This window comes from Leptonychotes weddellii, chromosome 14, assembly GCF_054177405.1.
Source record: "Leptonychotes weddellii isolate Sample4059 chromosome 14, ASM5417740v2, whole genome shotgun sequence".
NCBI lineage: Eukaryota > Metazoa > Chordata > Mammalia > Carnivora > Phocidae > Leptonychotes > Leptonychotes weddellii.
In genome coordinates this window covers 11702505-11714341 of record NC_138382.1, presented here as the reverse complement: position 1 = coordinate 11714341, position 11837 = coordinate 11702505, and the positions used below count along the sequence as shown (strand labels likewise).

Below are 11837 nucleotides of genomic sequence, written 5' to 3'. Positions count from 1 at the left end.
GCAACCCACAGAATGGGAGAAGATATTTGCAAATGACACTACAGATAAAGGGCTGGTATCCAAGATCTATAAAGAACTTCTCAAACTCAACACCCAAAAAACAAATAATCGAGTCAAAAAATGGGCAGAAGACATGGACAGTTCCCCAAAGGAGACATACAAATGGCTAACAGACACATGAAAAAATGTTCATCATCATTAGCCATCAGGGAAATTCAAATCAAAACCACCTTGAGATACCACCTTACACCAGAATGGCAAAAATTGACAAGGCAAGAAACAACAAATGTTGGAGAGGTTGTGGAGAAAGGGGAACCCTCTTACACTGTTGGTGGGAATGCAAGTTGGTATAGCCACTCTGGAAAACAGTGTGAAGGTGCCTCAAAAAATTAAAGATAGAGCTACCCTATGATCCAGTAATTGCACTCCTGGGTATTTACCCCAAAGACACAGATGTAGTGAAAAGAAGGGCCATATGCACCCCAATGTTCATAGCAGCAATGTCCACAATAGCCAAACTGTGTAAAGAGCCGAGATGCCCTTCAACAGATGAATGGATAAAGATGTGGTCCATATATACAATGGAATATTACTCAGCCATCAGAAAGGATGAATACCCAACTTTTACATCCACATGGATGGGACTGGAGGAGATTATGCTAAGTGAAATAAGTCAAGCAGAGAAAGTCAATTATCATATGGTTTCACTTATTTGTGGAACATAAGGAATAGCATGGAGGACATTGAGGAGGAGGACATGGAGGAGAAGGAAGGGAAAATTAAGGGGGGGAATCAGAGGGAGAGATGAACCATGAGAGACTATGGACTCCGAGAAACAAACTGAAGGTTTTAGAGGGGAGGGGGGTGGGGAGATGGGTTAGCCCGGTGATGGGTATTAAGGAGGGCACATACTGCATGGAGCACTGGGTGTTCTACGAAAACAATGAATCATGGTTCACTACATCAAAAACTAATGATGTACTGTATGGTGACTAACATAACATGTGACTCATGGTTGCTCTGGGCCATGTCATTGTCACTAATGGGAGTGACCGTGAGTTTAACGGCCCAGGCCTAGAAATGGTACCGATTGCCTTGTACTCATTGGAGAGGACTTTGTCCCATGGCCACACCTAAGGGTACAAGAAGTAGGGCAATGCAGTGCAGTTGGACAGCCTTCTGCCTTCTTCTATAGTAGAATGTGAGAGTGGATTTTGGTGGGTAGCCAGCAGTCTGTGCCCTGGATGGGGTCACATTCTCTCTTTATAGGATCTCACATTCTTCACAGTGGTCCAAGACACAATTACATTTTATGATTATTGGATTCATTTTGCCCCACCAGACAAGGGCAGGGATCATGTCTCTTGTTCGTCATGATGTCCAGCACTTGACATAGTACTAAACTCAGAATAGACCTTCAATCAAGATTCATTCCATGAGAAAGGATTGGTTGATTCTAAAGAACCTCAAATGAGACTGTCTGCATGTGTCCGGTGAGGTGTTGAGCCTTGCGCTTGTCAGGCATCTTTTGCAACTTTTGATACACTTTGGGAAAGGGGGTGTGGTAGGCAGAATTCTAAGATGACCCACAATGACCCTCACCCTTGTATAATCTCCTCTCCTTGAGAGTGGCTGAAACCATTAAATATGATGATGATTAAATTATGTTATTTGGCACAGATGACTTTAAGAAAAGGAAATTATCCTGGGTGGACCCGACCTACTCAGGTGAGCCCTTGAAAGGGACTGGGCTCTCCTTGAACAGGTTGGAAGTGTGAAAGGTATTTGATGCGAGGGAGACTCTCTCTTGGTGGCTATGAAGATGGAAGGGGCCACATGGCAAGGAATACAGATGGCTTCTAGGAATGGAGAGTGGCTCCAAATGACAGCCAGCGAGATAATGAAGACCTCAGTCCTACATCCACAAAGAACCGAAATAGGTCAACAGCCTCAATGAGCTTACTATTGGATTTCCCCCCACGGCCTCCAGATGAGAACTCAGGCTGGTTGATACCTTGGTTTCTACCACAGAAGACCCTGAGCAGAGATCTCAACTGAAATGCAATCAGACTTCTGGTCTACAGAAGCTGTGAGCTAATGAATGGGTGCTGTTTTAAACCACTAACTTCGTGGTAATCTGTTAGGCAGTACTAGGCAGCTAATACAGGTTTATGTTTGTTTACTGGGATGGCGTGGAAGTTGGAGAATAGAGAATGATGTCTGCTCCCCTGAGGGCTTCATAGATCTGGTGCCTCAAACTTAGGTAGGATAACTAACTATTCTAGTTTGCCTGGGACCAGGGTTCTTAAGTATGTGGGATTTTCAAAACTAACACCAGGACAGTCCCGAGAAACGAAGGCAGTTGATTCCCCTATACGCTGTAGGAGTTGCTTTGTGAAGAACAGGGACAGTGAGCCGTGGTGATTAGCTTTCTTCTGTTCAGCGGACAGCAGGAATGTGATGCTTACTTTAGCCTGCAATGGCTGCTTGTTTTAGAACCACTGGAGGAATGGGCTAGCCATTCTCAAATGTGCTAGGGTCACAACGTCTTACATGGTGGATACTGTAAGCCTCATTTTGATTATGAGCAATCTGAGGCTTAGTGAATTTACATAATTTGCTTAGGAATGCCACCTGGGGCTATTTTACATGCACACTAAATCTCCAGGAGATACTAAAAATAGCTTTAAGAATCAGTACATATAACATCTTCAGAACTCTGGAAGGACTACTTGGGAGAGCCCAGTGGTAATTTATCTTCTTTAGTTGCCTTTGCTTAGCTTAGGAGCTCGGAGCTCTGTGGGGAGAGGTAAGGGATACATTGAGTCTGAAGGGCATCTACCTAGGTTTCTGTGGCCAAAACATATGCATTTATCAGGGACGACTTAACTCCAGTATCTGACCAGGAATATCATTATTGCATTATTATTATTTTATTTTATCATTTATTTATTTGGGTGGGGGGGAGGGGCAGAGGGAAAGAGGGGCAAGCCTTTCCCAGGTCCTTCTGCAGCCTCTTGGGAATACAGGAAAGTTTTAGCTCTTCTCTCATACCACCCCAGGCATGTGCAAGAGTCTTGAGGCCCCTCCTGGAAAGTAAGTTCAGGTCCTTTCTGCTTTCCAAGCCCCACTGCAGTGTGGAGTTTGCTGTCCCTTGAGACCTGTCCCAAGAGGGTGGGCACTTGTTGGGGACACTGCAGGGTCTGACTTTTTTTACTTTTACTTTGCTCTTTTAATCAAGTTTGGGCCAGAGAACTGACTTTTCAAGCCATCTGTTATTAGTAAGATAAACTTTTCCTCTTGGTACTTAAAACTGAGTTTTTGAGACTCAGCAACATCTTTCTCACCTTATTACCTGTGCTAAGAATTTCAGAACTCTATTTGGAGACAGCGGACACAAGACTTTTCTCTGTTGTTCTGTGGCCTTCCTTCCCCTAAGACATAGCCTGGAGGGCCTGAATGCATCTAAAAAGAGGGAGTAGAAAGCCCAGAGCAGTTAATACTAAAATATTCCTCCCTTATGCTTGCTCGTAGGTAATAGGGATCTTGACTGAGGCTGGGCAGGAGTAGACGGAGAGCAAGACGCAGGTCATGTACATAGCTTGCTCACTGACAACGCCAAGCCCAGGCAAATCGTCCCCCAAATCCACCTACAACAGGTCTAGGAAGAAGCCTTGCAGAATAAAACAGAGGCAGCTGGCCGACCCAGAGGAAGGGCAGAGCTTTGAAAACTCACCTACCACTGGGGCTCTAGGCCGGCTCAGTTAGTGGAGCAAGTGACTCTTGATCTCAGGGTTGTGAGTTCAAGCCCCACGTTGGGCGTAGAAGCTACTTTAAAAAAAAGTACTAAAAAAAAAAAGAAAAAAGAAAGAAAAATCACCTACGGTAGCATCTAGCGAAAAAATGTCATTGTCCTCAAAAGAGTGCATTGTGAACAAGTTTAAAAGGGAGAAGGCCTTGCAGTGTTTGTCCCCTACTTAATTATACTTGAAGGAGGAGAAAATGCAGATGACCTTGGCTTAATTCTGTTTACTTAGGTATCATTTTCATCTCTTTTGGTGCCACAGTTGAATCTCAGATGAACTAACATGTTTGGTCCTGCCTTCCCAGCCTCCAAGGCTTCTTTTGCTTCTAGATACTGATTTGATTTTTTTTTTTTAAGTAGGCTCCACACCCAGCAGGGAGCCCAGTCTTGACCCTGAGATCAAGACCTGAGCTGAGATTTAGAGTCACTTAACCGACTGAGCCACCCAGGTGCCCCCCCATATGATTTTTAAATCACTTTTATTAACTCTGTGGAGAATGCAAGTACCTCCTAGACTTGGTGGTATATCAGCCTTAGATTTTGAAAACGAATTATGTTCTTGTCTTTTTCTATTTCTGATGACGTTTTGTTGAAAAGTTTGGAGAGGCTATGTTGGGGCCGCCACCCTAAACTGGATGTCCCATTGTAAGTTATTTTTAATAACATTTAATAATAGTGCAAATAAATATTTTTATTTGGTAATTATTAAAGGCATTTAAAATATTGAAAAACTGGGGCACCTGGGTGGCTCAATGGGTTAAGTGTCTGCCTTCAGCTCAGGTCATGATCCCAGGGTCCTGGGATCGAGCCCGGCATCAGGCTCCCTGCTTGCGGAGAGCCTGCTTCTCCCTCTCCCTCTGCCTGCCGCTCTACCTACTTGTGATCTCTCTCTCTCGATGTCAGATAAATAAATAAAATCTTTAAAAAAAATTGAAAAGCCAATTAGTTGTTTTTAAATGTAAGTCATTAACGTTATTGGAGTCAAAGATATCCTAAAAAAGTAACTTTTTTCAAAATAGTTAAAAGTGATAAATAAATAAAACGAGTATATGAATACCGTGAGTCTGTATAGGCTTTGCATTGCACAACTCAGGGGATGAATGATGCCTTTGGAGTTGATGAATTCGACAGCTCAGAGTAAAATCAACCACTAAGTCTACCCTTTAATAAATGCCATAAAAATATTTAAAACTGGAAATTCCTGTCATATACTGAGATCTAAAACCATATCTGATAAAAAAAGGTATAAAAGAGGTGGCAAATAATTTTCCTTTTACATAACTGCTGATGGACAGCGGCTGTCTGAAGAACTGTGTTAAGAAGGATTCTGAAGCCACATCTAAACCTAGAGGGAAATGGGTCAGGATCAGTTGTTCATGCTTATCATAGGCACCAACTGCGACGTGGCAATCAAGACCTGTGTCAAGCTTTTGCTATCCTTAGTATAAGAGAAAAGCATGAGTAAAGAAAAAGAAACTAGGATAAGCAATATGTAAAACTAAATGCATTAGTTTAAAGAAGTCCAAAGATGTCTTTCCCCAATTTAACGTGCATGTACAAAACCCTGTGCTGTGAGTTCTGGGGAGAGAGAGCTGTTCAATGAAGCTGAGATCGCTTCAGATCCATGGACATCGATCCGTCAGGCTTGAATGCCAAAAGCTTTTATTTAGGCAGAAGAATATTGATAGTCCTTACACAGTGATCTTACTGAGCATTTTGTGATGTATCAAATTTAGGGGACTTCACAATGATGAAACAGAAATTTCTTTTATTGTGTTCATTCTCACAGTGTTTTTCTGGCGTATTTGTTCTAGCATTGTATTCGTTTCCTTGGGCTTCCATGTCAAGATACCACAAGGTGGATGGCTTATACAACAGAAATTTATTTTCCTCAAAGTTCTGGAGGCTAGAAGTCCAAGTTGAAGATGCTGGCTTGGTTGGTTTCCGGGGAAGCCTTTCTCTAAGGGCTGTAGATGACTCTTTTCCAGCTGTATCCCCCATATGGCCTTTCCTCTGTATGTAGACACACACCCCTCTGGTGTCTCATCCTCTTCTTGTAAGGACACCAGTTTTATCTGGTTAGGGCCCCACCCTTATGACCTCATTAAATTTAATTACCTTCTTAAAGGCCCTATCTTAACTCCAGTCACATTGCAAGGGAGGGCTTCCGCATATGAATTTTGGACGAGCTTGGTTCAGTCCCTGTCAACAATCCCATGCCTTCAGTTGCACACTGTCTTCTGGAGGGGCCAGGCATGCTCACCTGCAAGGCAAGGAGGATGGAATCAGCACTGGGATAAGGATACAGGAAGTGCTGAGGGAGTTAAGAGGGAGAGGTTGCCATTAGCAACGACCACAGCCTTCTGTGAGTTAACTGTTTCCTTATCTCTTTGTTTCTCCCTCAACTTCAATCACATCTGCCTCTATGGGGTTTTCAAACTGCTCTGCAGAGCCCTGGAGTTCCACGGCCCCTGGCCCCCGTTGTAGATTCCTTAAAATGTGTGATTCAGATTCCATTTAAAGATACATTTCAACTATTAAAACGGTAATAAAATAACATGCAAACAAACTTCAAGAAAAAACTCATGTGTGTTATTACAAAATTTTCACACATTATGGATCGCTTACACACCAACTTAGGGTGCCAGGTTCTCTTGATTTCCTGAAGACTTTGGAATAAGACCTCTGCGGTTGCATGCTGCTTGAAGAATATCTTGAGATCGTAGAACTAGCTGTAAGGAAGAGCTTATCTATGTGAAGAAACAAAAAAAAATTTATGCAAATAAATTGAGCATTGAGGTTTATGTATAATTTTCATTTAAATCATGATTTCTGGGTGCCAGGGTGGCTCAGTCGGTGAAGCATCTGCCTTCAGCTCAGGTCATGATCTCAGGGTCCTGGGATCAAATCCCACATCAGGCTCCCTGCTCAGCGCGGAGTCTGCTTCTCCCTCTGCCTGCCGCTCCCCCCTGCTTGTGCGCTCGCTCTTTCTCTCTCTCAAATAAATAAATAAAATCTTTAAAAAAAAAATCATGATTTCTGCTTTCTTTAATAAAGCAAATTTACTGACTTAAAATTGTTGCATATATAAACTTGTAAATTACATTTATGCTAATGAATGGATGTTAATAAATAATGACTTTATATTTATTTAGTGTAAGAGTTCATGTGAAGGTAGGGTTGCCACTAAAGCAAGTTTGAAAACCATTGCTCTGTTTGTCTACATGTCTTCTGTGCTGCCTCAGCTATTAAACTACTAAAAACTGCAGGAGCCGATCATACACCGTAAAGCAAACAGTTAAGATCAGGCACATGGACGTCCAGGTGGATAGACGTACATGTCCTTTATGTGCCCTTGAGTCATTGGTTTTACAGCCTGGCAGTGAGCAGTCATTCATTATAAACCATTAGAATTTTAATTTAAAAAAATTAGTGTAAGGACCTGAGTTGTGGGGGGGCATTAATATGAGTGTTTGGTATTAAGATGAGAGCAGCTCGGTAGGAAACTTCCTAATGGAAATGTCACTGATAGTAATTACCCCTTTCCAGTCAAGCAGCTCTTTGATTTTCCTCCAGCATTAGGGGACCCGGCAGTCTGACAGATCCAGTGGAACGAGAAGGGGGATTTTAGAAAGCTAGAGAATCTGGAAAGCTCGCTAGGGAATTTGGAGACAGCAGTGTGGTTTGCTATTTCTACCATCTGAGAAGTGCGTCCGAGAATCGCGTTGGGTCACGCTTTTCCATCGCTAGGGAGAAACTCGATGGGGGCAAACTCATGTGAGATACTGAGAAGGAGAGCCGAGGCTCGAGAATTTCAGGACCCGCAGATGCAGATCCAGGCTGATGGGCAGAGGGTGGGGTAGGCAAGGTGAGGGGAACGCTCTTGCACTCCTCCCATGAGAGGTGTCCCATTCTCAGGGGGCCCACGGATGGTGCACCAGTGACCCTGGGAGGAGTTTTAGGATGACGTTTAGCATCATTGCTCTTGTAGGCAGCATGTGAGATGGTTATCATTACTCAAACCTTATGAAATCTTATGTTGATTAAACCGAATGTATGAAAAGCTCTAACTAGGGTCCCTGAACCAAAGTAGCTTTTTTTTAGTCTTTTTTTTTTTTTTTAATTAGTTCTTGGAATCCTTAAGCCAAGTACCAGCAACATCCTACTTCCAAAGAAAATGCTTACAAGTTGAAGAGTGAAATTTTCTGATGATTACACAGCCTCTTGCCAATAGATAAATATGTGTGTCTTCCATTCCTTAGTTTTCCGTATTATTATCCCCTGTGTTTCTATCATTCCCTCTCTCATAGAAAGAGCCTTGTAACCTCAAAATGAAGAGATTGAATGAGAACTCTGGTCCTGGTTTTTTTTTTTTTTTTTTCTTTCTTCTTCTTCAATGATTAAAACTTTCTTTATTTAGAACATTAAAGGAAACATGTCAGAGGGCTTAAATTATCTATATTTGAGTGTGACAAGTTAATAATAAGATTGAGTTCTTCTGCCTGTCTCTGGAATAAGTCTCATTTCTCTGAGAATATGTAACACACACAGAGAAATACACATTGATATGACAGTGGGCAAATACGGCAGCTATGTTTAAGAATATCCATGGGTGAAATTAGACAAATACTTTCAGTATATAAATTTTTGTTTCTCAAGAAAGGAAATATTGCAGAGACCTCTCTGCAAAGCTATGCTGACTGTCTGTTTTAACTGGCTGATCTAATGTTCAGGGTATTTTTTGGTTGATTTCCTAGCAGTCAGAAATAACATGACAATTCACAGTATCTGATTTTTTTGTGGGTTGGTAATGGCTCAAACACATGGGAGTAATTCAAAACTTTGCTTTTGCAGGTTCAATAATTCCATCTCCACTTAGAAATGAAATGATAGATTTCTTTTTTTTTTAAGCAAGTAAATAATGCATGGTGTGACGGGATGAGGAGAGTATTGCTAAAATTCACATCAAAAAGCATCCTTTATCATCCTGCTCAGTTCTCAGAGCTGTTCCATTAGTGCCCCTTTAACATGTAATATTTTCCAATTAAATGTGTTGGGAAGAGTTATTCATTTTAATAATTAAAGAGCTTCCCCAGCTCCCTGAAGAGCGTTACCATGGAGGCCCAGCTCCACTGCTAGGAATAATCACAGCATGCTAATGTAAGGAGAGGGTGACAGTTGAATGCTAGTGTTGCCATCGGGTGAAGCTAACTTGGGGCTCATTTCAATGGCTGGGCCCTGGGGCGCCTGTGAAGTGACCTTTCGCTGTAGCAGGCTGTGATATGGTTTGGTTTTGTGGCTATCATGGACTGTAAAATTTATCAGTTATTATGTATTTAGACTATGCTTTGAGACGTTCTAGGATGATCTGGGAGGCTTTTTGACTGCCTTTACCACTACTTAACTATTACACTGTGATCTCCCCCCCACCCCAAATAAGAGTTTTGTAATGCAAAATTTTCATTTTGCCGTGAAATTCTGCAAACAAAAATTTCTTTCATTTTAATTAAAAAGAAATATAGGGCCTTGGGGCTTTCAGGAGAGGCTGATGTAAAAGCAAACTTTGAGAAGGGGTCATAACTAAATGCAACAGAAATCCTTGGTCTGTTGGCAGCAGCTTTGTTGAATACAGGTCTCTGGGCGAGTAGTGAGACACTGCCTTCTTGGGTATAAAATGCTGGTAAATGTGATCCCAGCTGATAGTATTAGGGGATTGATAGTTTCCCAAACACTTGAGTTCCTATTATAAAAAAGTTATGTGGTATAGTAAAACCAAAACCCCCCATCCCATTACTGAAAATAGTGATGAGAATCATGGTAACCACTACCACTACTAATCATCATCCTAGGGGCGCCTGGGTGGCTCAGTCGGTTAAGCAGCTGCTTTTGGTTCAGGTCATGATCTCAGGGTCCTGGGATCAAGCCCTGTCAGGCTCCCTGCTCTGCGGGGAATCTGCTTCTTCCTCTGTCCCTTCCCTGCCCTCCCCCCGCCGGCTTGTGCTGTCTCTCTTAAATAAATAAATAAAATGCCATCATCCTAATAAAAAACTCATGCTTATAGAGTATTGAACATGGAACTCTATTCTAAGTGCATTACATAAACAGACTCATTTAACTACCATCTAAAAAGATCAGGTCCTAGATTCTGATAACTTGCTAGAGATATCAATGGTGATAAGTATGTCTACAGATATTAGAACTACCCCTATGATGATAATGCTTTGGGACTATTTAGTACTACACAGCTCTCAAACCCCTCCTACATTTATTCATGTGATTCTTGCAATAAACCATTGAGGCTATAAATAGAGCTACTTTTATGTTAATCGTACAGAGAAATGATGGGAGTTTTCCTAAAATTTAACAGCTAATCTTGGATTCCCAGAATTTTCAAATTGGAGTTATTCCACAGCTTTTTATTAGTGAGAGAACTGTCTAACAGAGATTTGTGCTCTGCTCAAGCTTAGGTCTTGTCATTGTCATTCTTATGAACTACCCATGACATCAGTGTTTTTGCTTTGATTATCAGAACCAGAATGATCATTCCTTAGCTTTCCTTGATAAGAGGCAGCTTTGCTTAAGGTCATTCGGGAGTGCTCCAAGAACAAGAACAGAGGCAAAGTACCTTCTATGAAGGGTTCTCATGGTTTCCCAATGTGGTTAACCTGAAAAATGAAAAAAATGAAAAATGACCAAAAAGGATCAGAAAGCAGAGGGGTGTGGGGGATCAGATTATCTGTCTGGTTTCTGACCCCCTCCCCGGGACAGGAGGAAACTGAGCGCTTTCTGGTTTCTCGGGCAACGAGTGGACTATGGTGCCATCCCCCACGGGATCCCAAGCTGCACGCAGCCATCTCGGGGTGGCTCGCTCAGATTGTTTTGTCTACATTTGGGAGTAGTCATGATGGAGTTGGAAAATGTGAAGGGATGGCCAGAAGCCTGGGCTACGTTCCTCCAAGTCCTCACCACCATGTTCTCTGTAATCCAGGGCCTATCTTGACAGATGGTCCTTGTGGGGTATTATAGCTGTTCTCCTTTTTGCGGGGAGCTCTCTCAGCCCTCAACTTATAGTTAACATTTTAGCTAAATCTTTCTCTGTTCTCTTTGGGCAGTATATAGACATGACCTAGTGATTTTTGTACGCACCGGGTAGTACCAATAACTTGCTGATTCTTAAGTTTCAGTACAATAATCATGCACATGAAGCTTGTAGCAACCCTTGAACTGAAGGGAGAGTCACCACTCTCCGTTATGAGAAGAAAGAGAGAGAGAGAGTCCTCTCCTGCTTTGTCCTCTAAGTCCCTCTGGGTCCCAGTCGTCCTGTTGCGCATGTCCCCAGATTATTATGATCTGCTATTTATCTGGCTGACTTAATCAGGACACATTTGGTTGCAAGGAATAAAACTCTTTTTTAAGAAAAGGAGGGATTCATTTCAAAGATACAACAGGGAATTTCAAGGTAATCCACAGGTGGAAAATGAAGCCTGGCCTGTTTTTATGGGACTGGGACTTGGGAATAGGGTGCAAACTGCCTGTCTCTTTTCTCTCTTTGACTTTTATTTTTCCAGAGCCTCATTGTATTTGGGGTCTGCTTTTCTTGGGGAACTGTGGACTGTCGTCTGCTCTCACATGGCTTATTGTGGCTGTCTCCAACAGCAGCTTCATGTCTCGATTTGCTCTATCTTGTGGTCTCAAGATGGCAGCCAATTGACCTGGACTCTGCATATCAGTCCCTCTTCTCTGTTGTAAGCAACAGAAACCACCATGGTGAATTTGAGCAGGAAAGGAACTTACTGGAGGATATTACGTAGCATGCAGAATTGTTTGCAAGGGCTGCAGCCAATTAAGCCGACTGTGCTCTTTGTCCATGGGGGCCCAGTGTGCCATGGCTGCAAACAGTAGCCTCCTTGGTAGTGTATGCAGCCTGTTGATTGTATAGGTTGCCCTAAGGGACCTTGGAGACAGCTCTTTCCAGTGGACACTGAGGTCTGACCTCATGCTATCTCCAATCTAGGCTGCAGACAGGTATGCG

The 11837-nt window shown here is 42.4% G+C and overlaps 1 long non-coding RNA gene and 1 other non-coding gene across 2 annotated transcripts in view; both read left to right on the top strand.

The window, feature by feature from the left end:
• LOC145716985 (uncharacterized) overlaps nt 1–11638 on the top strand; it is an 88209-nt gene extending 76571 nt beyond the window's left edge. Inside the window, exon 5 of the long non-coding RNA XR_014139940.1 lies at nt 11374–11638. This is a non-coding gene — a long non-coding RNA (uncharacterized LOC145716985). The remainder of the gene's footprint in view (nt 1–11373) is intronic.
• LOC115939573 (small nucleolar RNA SNORA70) lies at nt 11639–11772 on the top strand. Its single transcript, XR_014140272.1, has one exon. It is a non-coding gene; the product is annotated as a small nucleolar RNA SNORA70 (small nucleolar RNA).
• Nucleotides 11773–11837: the final 65 nt, after the last annotated feature.